The sequence below is a fragment of the Arvicola amphibius genome, chromosome 8 (assembly GCF_903992535.2).
Source record: "Arvicola amphibius chromosome 8, mArvAmp1.2, whole genome shotgun sequence".
NCBI classification, from domain to species: domain Eukaryota; kingdom Metazoa; phylum Chordata; class Mammalia; order Rodentia; family Cricetidae; genus Arvicola; species Arvicola amphibius.
The window spans coordinates 49124569-49138522 of NC_052054.1; positions in this window are offsets into that span (position 1 = coordinate 49124569).

Sequence of the window (13954 nt, forward strand, 5' to 3'; positions counted from 1 at the left end):
GTGGGGGTATGGGTGGAGGGGAGGGGAGGGAAGTGGGAGGAGGAGGGGAGGAGATGGCAATTTTTAATAAAAAATAAACTGAAAGAATCTCAGCCATGCTACCTTTGTTTTATTTGAGACAGTGTTTCTCTGTGGAGCCTTGCCTGGCTGTCCTCAAACTAACTTTGTAGACCAGGCTGGTCTCAAATTCAGAGATCTGCCTGCCTTTGCCTCCTGAGTGCTGGGACTAAAGGTGTGTGCCACCAGGCCTGGCTTCAGCCTTTTATTTATCATATTCTTATTGAGTGAAAAGTGTGAAGACCTGTAAACGCTTTAAAAGAAAAGCATGTCTAGGTCTGAAGATATGATAGTGCAGTTGGTAGAGCAGTTCCCTAATGAACACGAGGCCTACGATCCAATCCTTAGCACTGCCTAAAACTGCATTAACTGGGCGTGGTAATTCACACCTATAGTCTCAGCACTTAGGAAGTGAAAGAAGGTGTCTCAGAAGTCGAATGTTATCCTCAGCTACTTACTAAGGCCATTCTGAGATCCATGACATCTTGGCTAAAAAAGAAAAGAAAAAAAATCTATGTAGAGTCAAATAAGGTGACCCATGGCTGTCAGCCCACCCAACTCTCATGAAGCTGAGGCAGAGGAATCAAGAGTTAAGGATCCGAGTCAGTGACATAGTGAGAATCTGTCTCCGAATAGCCAACCAACAAAAGAAGCAAACGTACAATAAGCATCTATAGAAGTGATGTTTAAAAATGTATATTAGTGACTCCGAAATTTCTCTCTACCTGTCTGAGTACAACTTCTTTGGAAACATACTCGAATACTTACGGAATATTTTCTCCGCATTATACTTGCAACATTTATTGAATTTCACAAATGCAGATGGGTGACTAATACTAACAACATCAGTGCCCATTGTTCATGGAAAAAATAGGTTGGTCTTACATCTTTCATGAATTTTAACACACATGCATGTGTTGTTTATGCATATGCTAACACATATATGTGATATTATATGTTTATGCATAACTGACATTTTATGTTTTACTAATACTGCACGGACATACATAAACATATATGTGAAAATACCTGTTTTATTTTTCATTGCACAGGCATGGCTCTCCAACAGAAACTGCAGATTTTCTGTGTACCTTTGGCATTGATGTGATAAATTATACCAAGAGACTTCTTTAAGGGGAGCTTGACATTCTTAGGCCTGTATGTTCACACAGTAACTGGAAAGCATAGGTGCTTTCTCAGCTCATTCCACTGACATCACCTAGATGTGCAGTCTGGGTGTAGGTACATTGTGTAGCCAGCACCTAATTTGTTCCCTGGCACAATGCTTCACCATGACAGAATGATCCAAAAAAGCACTGACTGTTCCAGTCCCCTGAGTCGTGTAGACCATTGGTTGAGCTTGGGTTGGTTTCCTTAGTTCTTTCATCTTCAGTTAAGCTATCTTAGGAGATTGGTGGAAGGTTTCCATGAGGAATGACGTTTGTAAATCATGAAAAGATATGGAAACCTGAACCACGATATAAATATGCCTGAAAGATGTAGCAATAGAAAGGGCTGATCTTAAATTCCTAATGACTGGGTTCATAAAAATGCAAGGGTTTGGGAATTATTCTTGGTAGTGCTCCTGTATCTATAAATGTAGGAAGACTTGAGAAGTATCTCAAGTCTTGAAATACATCATTCTTGATTGCATGGGGCCAGGATCTCGGTTTAGTCATGCTGCTCATATCCTACAATCTTCGTCAGCAGGCATCACCCCAAACAAGAATGGAAAGGGTCTGCAGATCCCCCCAGTGTTCTTTTCCAGAGGAATCGGCTTTCCTTCTTTTTCCTCTGTCCTTGTTTCCCTGACTGCACAGTACTTAGACCCCCTTCTCCGACTTGGTCTGGATTCTTTTAGTGTTTCCTAATTATATTCATAGCCTTGGCTTTCAGGCCCAGGCACCTTTTAAGGCTAATTTATGGGCTATTTTGAAAGAAATTTCCTAGCATTTTATAGGGACTTTATTTACTTTAATGAGACCTCATCAGTGTATTCAGTACAAAGAGCCTCACTGATTTGCTTTTCTGCTCTGGGCACTCGCCCTTCTTTGCCCCTCTGCAGGAAATTACATTGCAGGCAGAGGCCTCATGCAGAGAAAAGATGTCTCCTTATTCAGCAGAAGCAATTTCTGTCTTGTGTGTTGCTTCAACTGTCATAACATTCTCAAGCATGAGCTTCACTCTCTTGATTAATATTTATAGGCTCCTCTTTAAGCACCTGTAATGTCAGAGGCTGTGGGGGTGAGCAGTGCTGTACATGGCAAGCCGAGGAGTGGATGCAGCCTGCTCCTGCACAGAGGCCAGGGCTGTGCAGTTGTCCAGCTTTAAAGGAGTCATACTCTGTCATAGACCAGGCTAACATTGCCATCCTGCATCAAACCAGGATGATAGTCAATGAGCTGATGGACTTCACTGGAGTCTGAGCAGAAGACCCTGGCTCAGGGTCTACTTGCGGCTGAACTGTCTTGGGAATTTTGACAGGGCTTGGAGGTTGAGACTTTTTATTTCCTGCTTGTACCATGAACATTCCGAATGGTTGTTAGGTTGAGCTTGTCACAAACAGGACAAATGGCAAATGTGTGCAGCTGCCTTCAAGACATTCTTGCATTCCTATATGGTTTACACCGGACTGTGTAGCTCCCCTTGGAAAGTAGAGATTTCTAGGTTCGGGAAGGCAATGCCCGCAACTCAGCTGGCTTCCCAACACACCGTGTCTTGAATGACACAGCACTGTCCCACACCTCTACTAAATTGGAATACAAGAACTGGGCAGAGTGGAGTAACAGAAGGTCAGATGACCATGTTGATGGAGAGCATCCACAAATACTTCTCTGTTCTCCTCTTAAGGTACGAGATGACTTTTGATGGCCCCCTTGTACTTTGTGTCCATTTTTATAGCTAATTAATTTAGTTATTCGGTTTTTGTAACTTATACACTTAAAATATATCTTAGACATTTATAGGTATTCTATTTAAGACATAGTAGAAAGCTGCCTTAACTTTAATAACTAAGTCAAATGCTGCTTTTTTTCAAGATATTTTTTCCTCTGGTTCTAGCAGATACCATGAAAGTTTGTCTCCTTGGCATCCCCACTTTTTAGTGTTTATTTTCTAGTGTTTATAAAATGCCTTTTGCTAACACATAAGGTGACTTTATGTGGATGTTTTAGTTCCTATTCTATAAGTCTTACTTATCTTTGCATTTTTAAACTTCCAGGATAGGTTCTTGTACTTTACAGACAGTTGGTGACATATAATAGAAGATACATTCAAAATCAAGAACCCGATAAGAAGTCACGCCATCTGTACACATACCATACAGGGGATGGCTACATACATTGTAGTGCTTTGAGAATAAAGAGAAAAATCAATGGGCAAGGGTAGGGACATGGAAGTAGGCGTGGTGCTGGTGGAGATGGGATATGGGGATGCTCTAGGAAAGAAAAACATTTGCAACTGCTATACCCAGGAAGGGAAAAGATGCCTTCAGGGAATTAGTGTGATGAGGTTATACAAATAAATAGCAACTGGAGGGTGGGTCTGGAAATTAGAAACTAAGGTACCTTTGCTCCTTTGAAAGCAGGATTAGTTGCCCCAAATTTTTGAGCAATGGGGAGAATCAAGATTAACCAGACATTTCAGGAAGATTTCTCAGGTAAAGTGATCCAATGTAGTGAGACTCCCTGGAGGCCTTTTACCTGTGGATTGAGATGAGCTCGCTCAGCTCTTGCTGCCACCATTTGTTCTGCTAGTGTGGACTCTAAGCCTCTGAAGCTGCAAGACCAACATAACACTTTCTGTTAGAGGTCGTCTTGGTCAGGTGTTTTTGTCACAGTGACAGAAAGAGACTAATACACCAGCAAGGACAATATTGAAAGAAATGCTCAGTCTGTCTCTGCCCGACCTGGAGAGGGTTTCAACTAAGAAAAGATGAAACCAACATCGGAAGATGCACACATGCAGATAAAGCTTCCCCAGTTACCAGGACTGGGAGGCCTGGGAGGCTAGGGCAATATAACTTGAACTTTCTCCCAGTCTGCCCTGAGGCAGTTTCCAGTTCTCTATTTCCTCCTAGGTCCTCAAGGTAGTCCTGGGGGCCTTTGTTGTGAAGTAGAAGACCGAAGAAGAAACAGAGTTTGAGGGGTATGGGGGCAATGGCAAGAGGAAGGCATAGCTTGTGGGAACATGAGGTGGCTACGTGCCCTGTGGAGGCAGCCAGGAAGAAGCCAGGTGTGAATCCTTTTTATAGAGATCTCCCCAACACTGTACAAAATGTAAGGTTACCTGTGCGAAAGAACAGGGAAGACAACTCTTCTGTGCGGAATTAGAAGGCAAGCAAAACATTTTACTTAACAGCCTCAATCCTCTCTCCCATAGAAATAAATTAGGAAGTTATGAAATTTGATTTATATTTTCTTTTCATCTCTTAATAGATGCTGCCTCAGTTCATTGATATTTTATATGTGTTAATTCCTTCTTCCCCTGCACATTCTAGGGAATCTGCTTTTCTAAGTCAGGTAAAGATAACTAGGTAAAACTGAACCCTACATGGCCAGAGTGTGCACCACACTTCCGTTCCTCCTCCTTGTTTCTTTGTGTCTCACTGTTCATGAGCACAGACGGCATCCAGGAGTGACTGCTGAGCCCTGGGAAAAAGTGCTTTCTGGTTCAACTTGTGTAGCTTTTCAATCAGCTTCACCCCTCCGAGCCTGGGAGAGCTCAATGCATCTATCCAAGTCTGGGGGTGGTGAGGGAGTCAGTTCCCCAGTGCTGGCGGTTCTCAGGGAGCTGGACCGGTGCCTGGTTGCTCCTGGGAATTGTGCTGTAGCCAGTGCAGCTGTGCTCCTCCTGAAGCAGTGGCCAAGAAAAGTCCCTTTCTATGAGCTGGTCCTTTAGCCCATAGACACCGAGGCACCAGGATATTGTAGCGGATTTGGGTGCTCCCTGCTCCATAAAGAGGACCTCCTGAGTTTGCCCCTTCTCTTTAGGCTCCTAGGCCCACAGTACCCACAGACTTCAGAAGACTGTAGAATTTTGAGTCTTTGCTCCCTTCAGAGACAATGCCCTCACTCCCGAGGAGGTAAAATGAAAAAGGTCAGCGTAGAAGAATAGAAAATAGGCCTTCCTTTGGGTCCTCTCCAGGGCTGGAGGAGGTGGGGCGAGGTGGAAGAGCCTGAGTTGGGTCCAAGAAGGAAATCTGCTGCTTCAACCTGCTCCATGTTTTCTGTTTCTCCAAGGCTCTGAGCCCCACTTGTAGGCTGAGGTTCTGGCCAGAAGAGCCCTAACACCTTTCCTCACATTGGGTTCTGTGGTTTTGTTTTTGTTTCCCTCCATAGGCTGAAAGAGAATACCCACGCTCCAAATTAATTACTATCACAATCCTCCCCGCTGGGGTACCTGGAGGTTTTTAGCTCACAGGCAGATACTTCTCATCTTTTAAAGGACTTTGGCACAGTGTGTGTGTGTGTGTGTGTGTGTGTGTGTGTGTCTGTGTCTGTCTGTGTGTCTGTGTCTGTGTGTGTGTGTCTGTGTGTGTGTGTGTCTGTGTGTCTGTGTGTGTGTGTGTGTGTGTGTTGTACAAGCAAACTACAGAAGGTATAACTGATCCTGGAGTATCGATGAAATTCAGGAAGCTGCCCCTCAAAGCTAGGCAGGGATCCGGACTGGCCTGAACCTAAGCTTTAAACCGGTAACTTCTTGACTGAGCTGCCATTGCTTGGTTGCTATTTTGTGAGGCACAGTCCCATATAGCCTTGGTGGGACTTGAACTTCAAATTCATATGCCTGAGCTTACTCCCAAACAAGCAAAGGTCCCTACTGGAAAGACATGCACAGGGTAGAGGTAAACCAGTTAAAAATTTTCCTTTTAATTTTACTTTTGGGATGGGGGATAAAGTCTCTACCTCCAGACTACTAGGGTTACAAGTCTGAACATCCCTCCAACCCTAACACACACTGGCTTTTGCTTAGACTGGTCCATCTCATCCAGCTCCTGACTCTTAGGGGTATACTGCTGAGCCCTATGTGAGAGAGAAGGAGAGTCATGGAGATGCATGCCAAGGGTTGGCATCTATATGGACATGTGTGTTGTTTGGACTGAAATCCCATAACTTCTCCAGGCGGTTTAATCCTGTGCCGGGACCAACTTGAATAATTAAACAAAGCAAAGCTGTGACAACAGTGTGCTCCGGGTACAACACAGTTGTGCTTTCAGGAGCTCAGGGAAGAGAAGGAGTAGGGGGCTTCTGCCACAGCAGAAGCTCGTGCTAACAAATGACGATTTAGCAGACACCAGACGCGCTTGAGAACAGAGGCTGCAGAGGGTGCCCTGTCAAGAGAGGGCGGGCTGTCACGGTGTGATGGCACGGTATTAAAGGAGTGGTTGAGCATGTCTTGGCTCTGAGCATCTTACAAACCGAAATTCTGTGCCATGGTAGGCCACCCACAATGACTTCCTTTGAATTGAAAATCAGATACCTTTTGAAATAGTTGATGATAACCCAAAGAGTGAGACGGGCTGAAGGCTGTGTATTAGATGTAATGAGAGCGGCACATTTGAAAGGCTTTCCACCCCATCCCCACCCTTGCCTGCTCCCTCTTATGGGGCAAGGCTTAAAAAGTAACGAAAGTGTAAAGGAGAAACTGATTTTCTGCTGCTAGACCCTGGGATTTCTGGTGCAAAGGGATTCTCTTGTCTTTGATGGGGATGTGATGGCTTTTTGTTCCCGGCAGCACAGGAATGCTTTTCAATGGCTTCCTTCCTCCCCAGAGGCATTCAGTCCTGAAGAAGCATTTGCATAGCGAGCATGATCTGTTCAGCCAGTGAGAACTGGAGCAGGTTACACTCTGGAATAATCTAGCGAAAATGATCAGGGGTCTAAATGCTGCAGACCTTTGAAGCCCTGGTCTCGGCCACATAAACAAACCCAGATGTGATTCTACAGAACAGGACAGTTGATGTCTTTTACATGCTTTGACTTCTGAGGTCTCCAAGAAGAATCATGAATTTGTACTTTTCTTCTGTGATTTGAGGGCATTTGCAGATTTGGGTGGGGAGGCTTTTGTCACATTAGGAGCCCTGAGTGTTCACTTGGAGTGTGTAAGGCCCAGAGTTTGCTTCTCAGCATTTGCAGGAAAGCAACAATGGATCATTCTCCCAATACCACCCCGCCCCTCCCCTTTTTAGCATGGGCAATTCACATGGTAGTTTACATACGTAAACATCTCAGAGATGGGGATGTAGCACTGTTGGAAAACTGGACATGACGGTTGTTGCAGTTAGTTTTAACTGTCAGCCTGACACAGCCTAGAGTCGTCTGGGAAGAGAGGTTTAGAGGGGGAATTATCTAGATCAGTTTCACTTAAGGGTTTGTGTGTGTGTCTGTGTGTCTGTGTGTGTCTGTGTGTGTCTGTGTGTGTTGGGGGGTGAGAGTATTATCATGTTAATTGAAGTAGGGAGAACCAGCCTCTTCTAGGCTGGGCTGTTCTGTCCACAACAGTGTAAGAGAGGAGAAAAGTAGCTGATAGCAAGCAACCAAGGGAGCATTTATTCTTTTTGATCTTGTCCGGGGATGAGCTGTGACCAGCGGCTTGAGTCCCTGCCTTTACTTCCCAGAAATAATAGGCTGTAACTTCAAATCGAAAGCCATCTAAATCCATTTCTCTCTTATGTTGCCTCTTCTCAGAGTATTTGCCACAGCAAGAGAAATAAAGCAGGGCAGTGACACCTGCGTGCTGTGTAGGCTCAATATCCGGTTGGCAGAGGCAGCAGGCTCCAGGCTCAAGACTAGCCTGAGCTAGATAAGATCCTCTCTTAAAAAAAGAAAGAGAAAGAGAAAGAAAAAAGAAAGAAAGAGAAGGAAGGAAGGAAGGAAGGAAGAAAGAAGAAAGAAAGAAAGAAAGAAAGAAAGAAAGAAAGAAAGAAAGAAAGAAAGAGAAGAAAAAAGAAAAGGGAAAGGAAAAATTCATAAACTTCTGAAACATGACACCTATTGATATTATTTTAACTCTTTTAACCTTTGAGAGTTCACAGGACTTTTCTGTCTCCTCTCTTGACTCTCTGTCCCCCTTTGTCTACTGGAAAAGATTCCATTGGGAACTTGCCCCCCTTTTTTTGCCATACATTTTCTTTACCGTCCAGTGTCATTAGATTGGCTTTGTGGCAAGTCAAAGTTCACAGAGTTCATTCCCCCAAGTGTTTTCCTCCCCAGATATTGGTGGCTCTGTGGCAGTCAGCCCAGGAGGCCAGTGAAAGCAGGCAGGGCCCTTCTCTCTGAGTCACTCTTTGTGGAGTTCTCTCCACGTTCTCCTCTGTCCATCCCTTCCTCTTAGCCCTGCCCTGTCCTTCTATCCTGTGAAGGCTCTATGTTCTGGAACCCCCAGCTCACCCACTCTGAAGTACCCCAGGCCTGTGTGTTCTTATTTGGGTTCCCTCAGCTTTGGTTACCATAAAATGCTTCATTTTGAGCATTGCTTCTGCTATGTTTTTAATTTACTTTACTTCAATTTCTGTCATCAGATTTTTCTCATCTTTATTTAGCTTCACCATTAAGTTACTTACAAGTAGTGTTTAGGGTAAAGCAGCTCCCATCCCGTTCTAGAAACCCATGCTGTCTGGGGCAATTGTAGTGAGAACTGCGCCTGCCCTGCTCCCGTACGGCTAGCTTTACAGCCAAAATAATAACACACAAATTGTATTCATTTAAACACTGCCTGGCCCATTAGTTTCAGCCTCTTATTGGCTAATTCTCACATTTTGATTTAACCCATATTTAGTAATCTGTGTAGCACCACGAGGGGTGGCTTACCAGGAGAGATCTTAACCTGTGTCCGGCTCAGAAAGGAGAGGCATGGAGATTAACTAACTTTTCTTCTTCCCAGCATTCTGTTCTGTCTATTCCACCTACGTAAGGGTTGGCCTATCAAATGGGCCAAGGCAGTTTCTTTATTAACCAATGAAAACAACTCAAACAGAAGACCCTCCCACATCAGGCAATGTTTTGCAGTGGTTCTCAACATGGGTCGTGTGCCCTTCGGGGTCAAATGACCCTTTCATAGGAGTAGCATATCAGAAATTTACAATAGATTCATAACAGTATCAAAATTTCAGTTATGAAGTAGTGATGAAAATAATTTTATGGTTAGGGATTACCATGAGGCACTATATTAAAGGGTCACAGCAATATGGAGGTTGAGAACCACAGGTTTAGAGTGTGTACCCTGGGGACAGAGTGCACGGTGACAATTTCAGCTCTGATCTATGTTATATGAGCCACTTAGGCTCTTGGAGCCTTGGTCCCTTCTCTGTAACTCAGGGAGGGACTAGACCTGGCTTCTTGGTAGGTTATTGTATGGATGTGTGTCATCTTAACTCGGGAGGGCACTGATCTTCCTCTGTTGGCTGTTGTGCTGACAGAATGAGTGAGTCCTCACAAAGTGATGAGTGTAGATGCCAACAAGGCTGGTGCTCCCACGTGTCAGCCCTTGTCAGCCTCTCGCAGCCCATGTCTAGCACTGAGGGATTACAGTCCAAGTCCTTATCTCTTTCCCAACACCCTTCATTCCTTCGAGGCCCAAACACAAGCATCTGCACATGCAAGTTGCTCAATAAATATCTGTAGAAATAATCTAGGCAGTGATGAGAGTGAGCATCAACCCATGATTTGGACCTTGACTCAGGTTTCTTAGAACCAACGACAGCCCAGCCATATAGTGTATGACTTCCACCAGCACCAGCACCAGCACCAGCACCAGCACCAGAGGGCCCAATGCCTGTTGGCTAAGTACTCAGAAAATAAAATTGCCAAACTTCTCCAAGTCTGTCTTAGAAAGCTCTGAGGTTCCAATGACATAAAAATATAATTTATCTTAAAAACACCTTATTTATTATTAGTAAAACTAGATATAATCTTGGATTGACTAATGGTGAGGGCATGTTCAGGGTGATTTATCCACATACAAAATATAATGTATAAAGCATAGTATGCCCAGCAAGTGTATATAATATGCAATGTCAAATCTGCACATGCATATACATAAAAATAAAACATATGCAACTCTTACATTAAAATATTTATTTGATATATTTTCTGATTTTCCTCTGCATTATGCACATATTTAGAAGTGATAAAAACGGTTGTGCTTTAGTTGATATTTTATGAACTCTATCATTGATGTGCATGTAAATGTATTATGAACTGACTGCCCAATTCTTAATGAATCCCAAACACATGTTTAAAAAAATCTACCTCTTGTTACTTCCTTATCCTTGTACTCCTATCAGAAGGCCCTAGTTTCTTACGTGTGTGGTTTCTGATTTGATGCAGCTTCCAAGAGGAGACAGTCTATACTAGACCACATGTTAGCTCCTTGGAAAATATAGTGGGTAGCTTTGCTTTACTCTTGTTGTTTTGATTTTGCTTCCTGATAAATGTTTCCCATTGCATGAACTTGGAACTTGAACTTATCATTGACCTTTAGGCCAAACTGAGGGCCTAAGAGTGGAGCATAAGCCAGATACACCTCAGTAGGTGTGATTTTTCAAGAGATCCAAGCTTTGTTCTGGGGTCAGGGACTGGCTAGTAGAACATTTGTATATGTATCCTCTCTTTCCCTTCAGTAATTTCCAGGTGATGACTCAACCGGTAAAAGTAATTGCCATACTGGCCTGATAACCTAAGGTTCATTCCTAGATCTTTGGTGGAAAGAGAACTGGATCCCACAAGTGTTCCTCTGATCTTCACCCATACACACACACATACACACACACACACGCGCACACAGAACAAACAGCACACACACAGACTTGCACACACACAGTATACATGCACACCTACACACATCACACATAGAAACACACACAGACACGCACACACAAAAATACACACAGAGCACCCACACACAGGCATACCACACATAGACATGCACACATCACACACAGAACACTGTGTGTGCATGCACATATACATACTATGCACAGACATGCACACATCACACACAGAACACTCGTGTGTGCATGCACATATACATACCACACATAGACATACACAATAATAATAAGTAAACTAGAATGAAGAATTGCCAGCTGTGGTGAGTGACACCTGCCTGAAATCGCCATGGTTGGGAAGTTGAAGTAGGAGGACTTAGGAAAGTTGGAAGACGAAAGACATACTGGGCTACATAACAAGATTCTGTCACTTAAAAAGTGTTTTTAAGTGTCAGAAATGAGAGAGGATACTCCTTCATTCAAGTTTAATTCTTAGTAACAAACACTTTCCATTTAAGGTAAGAATGGTGGCAAAATGGCTGAGCAAAAAGGACGCAGCAATTGACAGAAAAACGGCAGTGATGTAAGCATCCCTGACAGTATAATTAAGACAAGGGGAAAAGTGCTGAAAATAATAAAGTTGTGGTGACTCCATACTTCTCGCAGCATAGTCCTGCCCAGAAGGAACCTACCTTGTGCAGTGAACCAGGAGACTGCACAAGAGGACCTACTGTGTGCAGCAAACAAGGAAACTGAAAATAAACTGTTCCTAATACTGTGTTCCCCTTGGTACTTATTGACAAACCATCAATCCCATCTCCCTGTTGCCAGAGAAATGAAAAAACAAGGGCAAAAAGAGAAGGTGGATTTCAATTTGAGGATTATGTTGTGTCATCTATAAAGGAATTTACAACAATAGGGTCATTTTAGAAAGAGGAAAGCAGGATTCTGACTTTGTTTTTGAAGCACAATCATAAGTAATTTGTTAATAAAATTCCAAGGAGTTGTCTTTGTTACTATGACAAAGTACCTGAAGCAACCAGCTTCGTAAAGAAGGAAGCTCTGTTCCGGCCCACAGTCTCAGGTTTTAGTTCATGGTCATTGAGCTCTGTGGCCTTTGACCTGTGTTTAAATGGTCCATATATTTCCCACATACATATGTGGGAAATCATCGCAGAGAAGCCCCATTCACATCTGCGTGGCCAGGAAGCAAACACAAGGAGCTGGGAAGGGCCGTACCCTCTTCCTTCCAGTTGGTCCCACCTCCTGAAAGTCTGCCCAATTCCCATGCTACAGCTGGAAGCTACAGCAAAGTACAAAGAATGGATGGAAGTTGGCCTGTTGGTGAACTTTGTCTCGACCTCCCATTTGTTTCTGTTGGGCTGAGTTCTGAGTCTAGAGTAAAGGGGGGTATCAGGAAGGAAATAAATAATGTCCATGTCTTTTTGTGGCTATAGAGAGACTGGCTGTGTCTGGAGGAGTAAATTACTGATTATTGAATTGAGAAAAGCAGGGCTACAGAAGTGAGCATCTCTGGGAGGCCCTGTACTAAATGATACCTTTAACTGAAAACTTACCACATGGATGCCAGTACGTGTCCAAGCAGAGTCTTTAATAACTGCATACAGCATGCTTTCTTAATGCAGTGGCTAATATCACACAAAGAAATTTCATTATCTCTTCTTAAGGTCACTTATTGTCACTGCTGGTTCTCTGGTCATGTCCTGGCAGGCACTGGTGGGAAAAGTACATTTTTGTGACACTAAATGCCATTTGTGTAGATTTTTTTTCTTCTAAACGTGTCCTGCTGTAAGAGACCCACAATCTGAGGTGACTGTGACAATTCAGCCAATCAGCTGTATTTTTCTCTCTCCCTAGTAACCTGTCCATGGCTTACCTAGCACCAACGGGAATGGACCTTTCAAATGCTGAATTCACTGGCACATACCACCGTACCTAATTTAGACTAATCTTTTAAAAACTCTAACCTTATCTGCCTATAGTACACATCTCTAGTCTCTGCACTTGAAAAACAGAGGCAGGAGGATCATGAGTTTCAGACCAGCCTGGGTTACATAGAGAGATTCTATCTCTCTCCAGAATAGTAAAACAAAATTCAACATCAATTTTTATCAAATGAATACATAGACATAATTTTGAGTCACAGAACAAAAACAGTGTCTTCCAACTTTCTCAGTCTTTTTGTGATTTAAGGTAAATGTTTTCAAATCTTTATTTTTTAATAATAATTACTTTACTTTTAATCATACTTATTTTTGTATTTCTGACATTACGTCTATACTGCAGTTTTCTCCATTTACTTTATTTTCTATTCCTCTCATGTCTTACAAAATGATCTAGCGTTTTCATAATGTCCTTAAACCTCCTCCCTCCTCCCACACAATCTTATTTGTTTGTCAGCATCAATGTTACATGCGGTAAATGGGCTCTGGGGGAGTGTGGAGTGCACCAGGGTTTCATTTCCTTCCTTATCCAAGCTCTCCTCTTCTCCATTCTGCTGAGCTTTCGTGTGTCCATCACTGACAGAGTTCCAGCCTTTCTAACATAGCCACGTAAGTTGCTTGAATGTGGACAATAACAGAACAGCATGTATTTCTCATTGTTTCGGAGACATCTTTCTGACTTTCCACCACGGCTTATGCATTGGTTGTCAACTTCCGAGCAGGGCTTCCCCCTTCAGCAGTTTCCGAGTCTCTAGGCAAACAGTCATCATCCGCCTTGTCTATTTTGTTTTGTTTTATTTATCTCTGAGACAGGCTGTCACTGTGTAGCCCAGGTTCTTCCACATGGGCCATTTGCTTGTTTTAACTTCTCTACAGCTGGGATTAGACATGCATCACCATGCCTGGCTGTTTTTTCCTACAGTGTGGACTTTCCACAGTTTGTTTATGTTAAGAATGCCCTCTCCTGCCCTCCCTCCTGCCCTCCCTTCCTCCCTATAGTTTTTTTTAGATTGTATCTCTTCTGCTTTCTGCGTTTCCCCCATGTGCTTACGCGTTTTTATCTTGCTATAGGTTTAAAAGAGAGGTCCATGGCTCCTTGCCTGTTAGTTCTCATGAGAGACACATTAAGAATGGATTCAACTCTTTGGGACTGGAGTGTTATCCT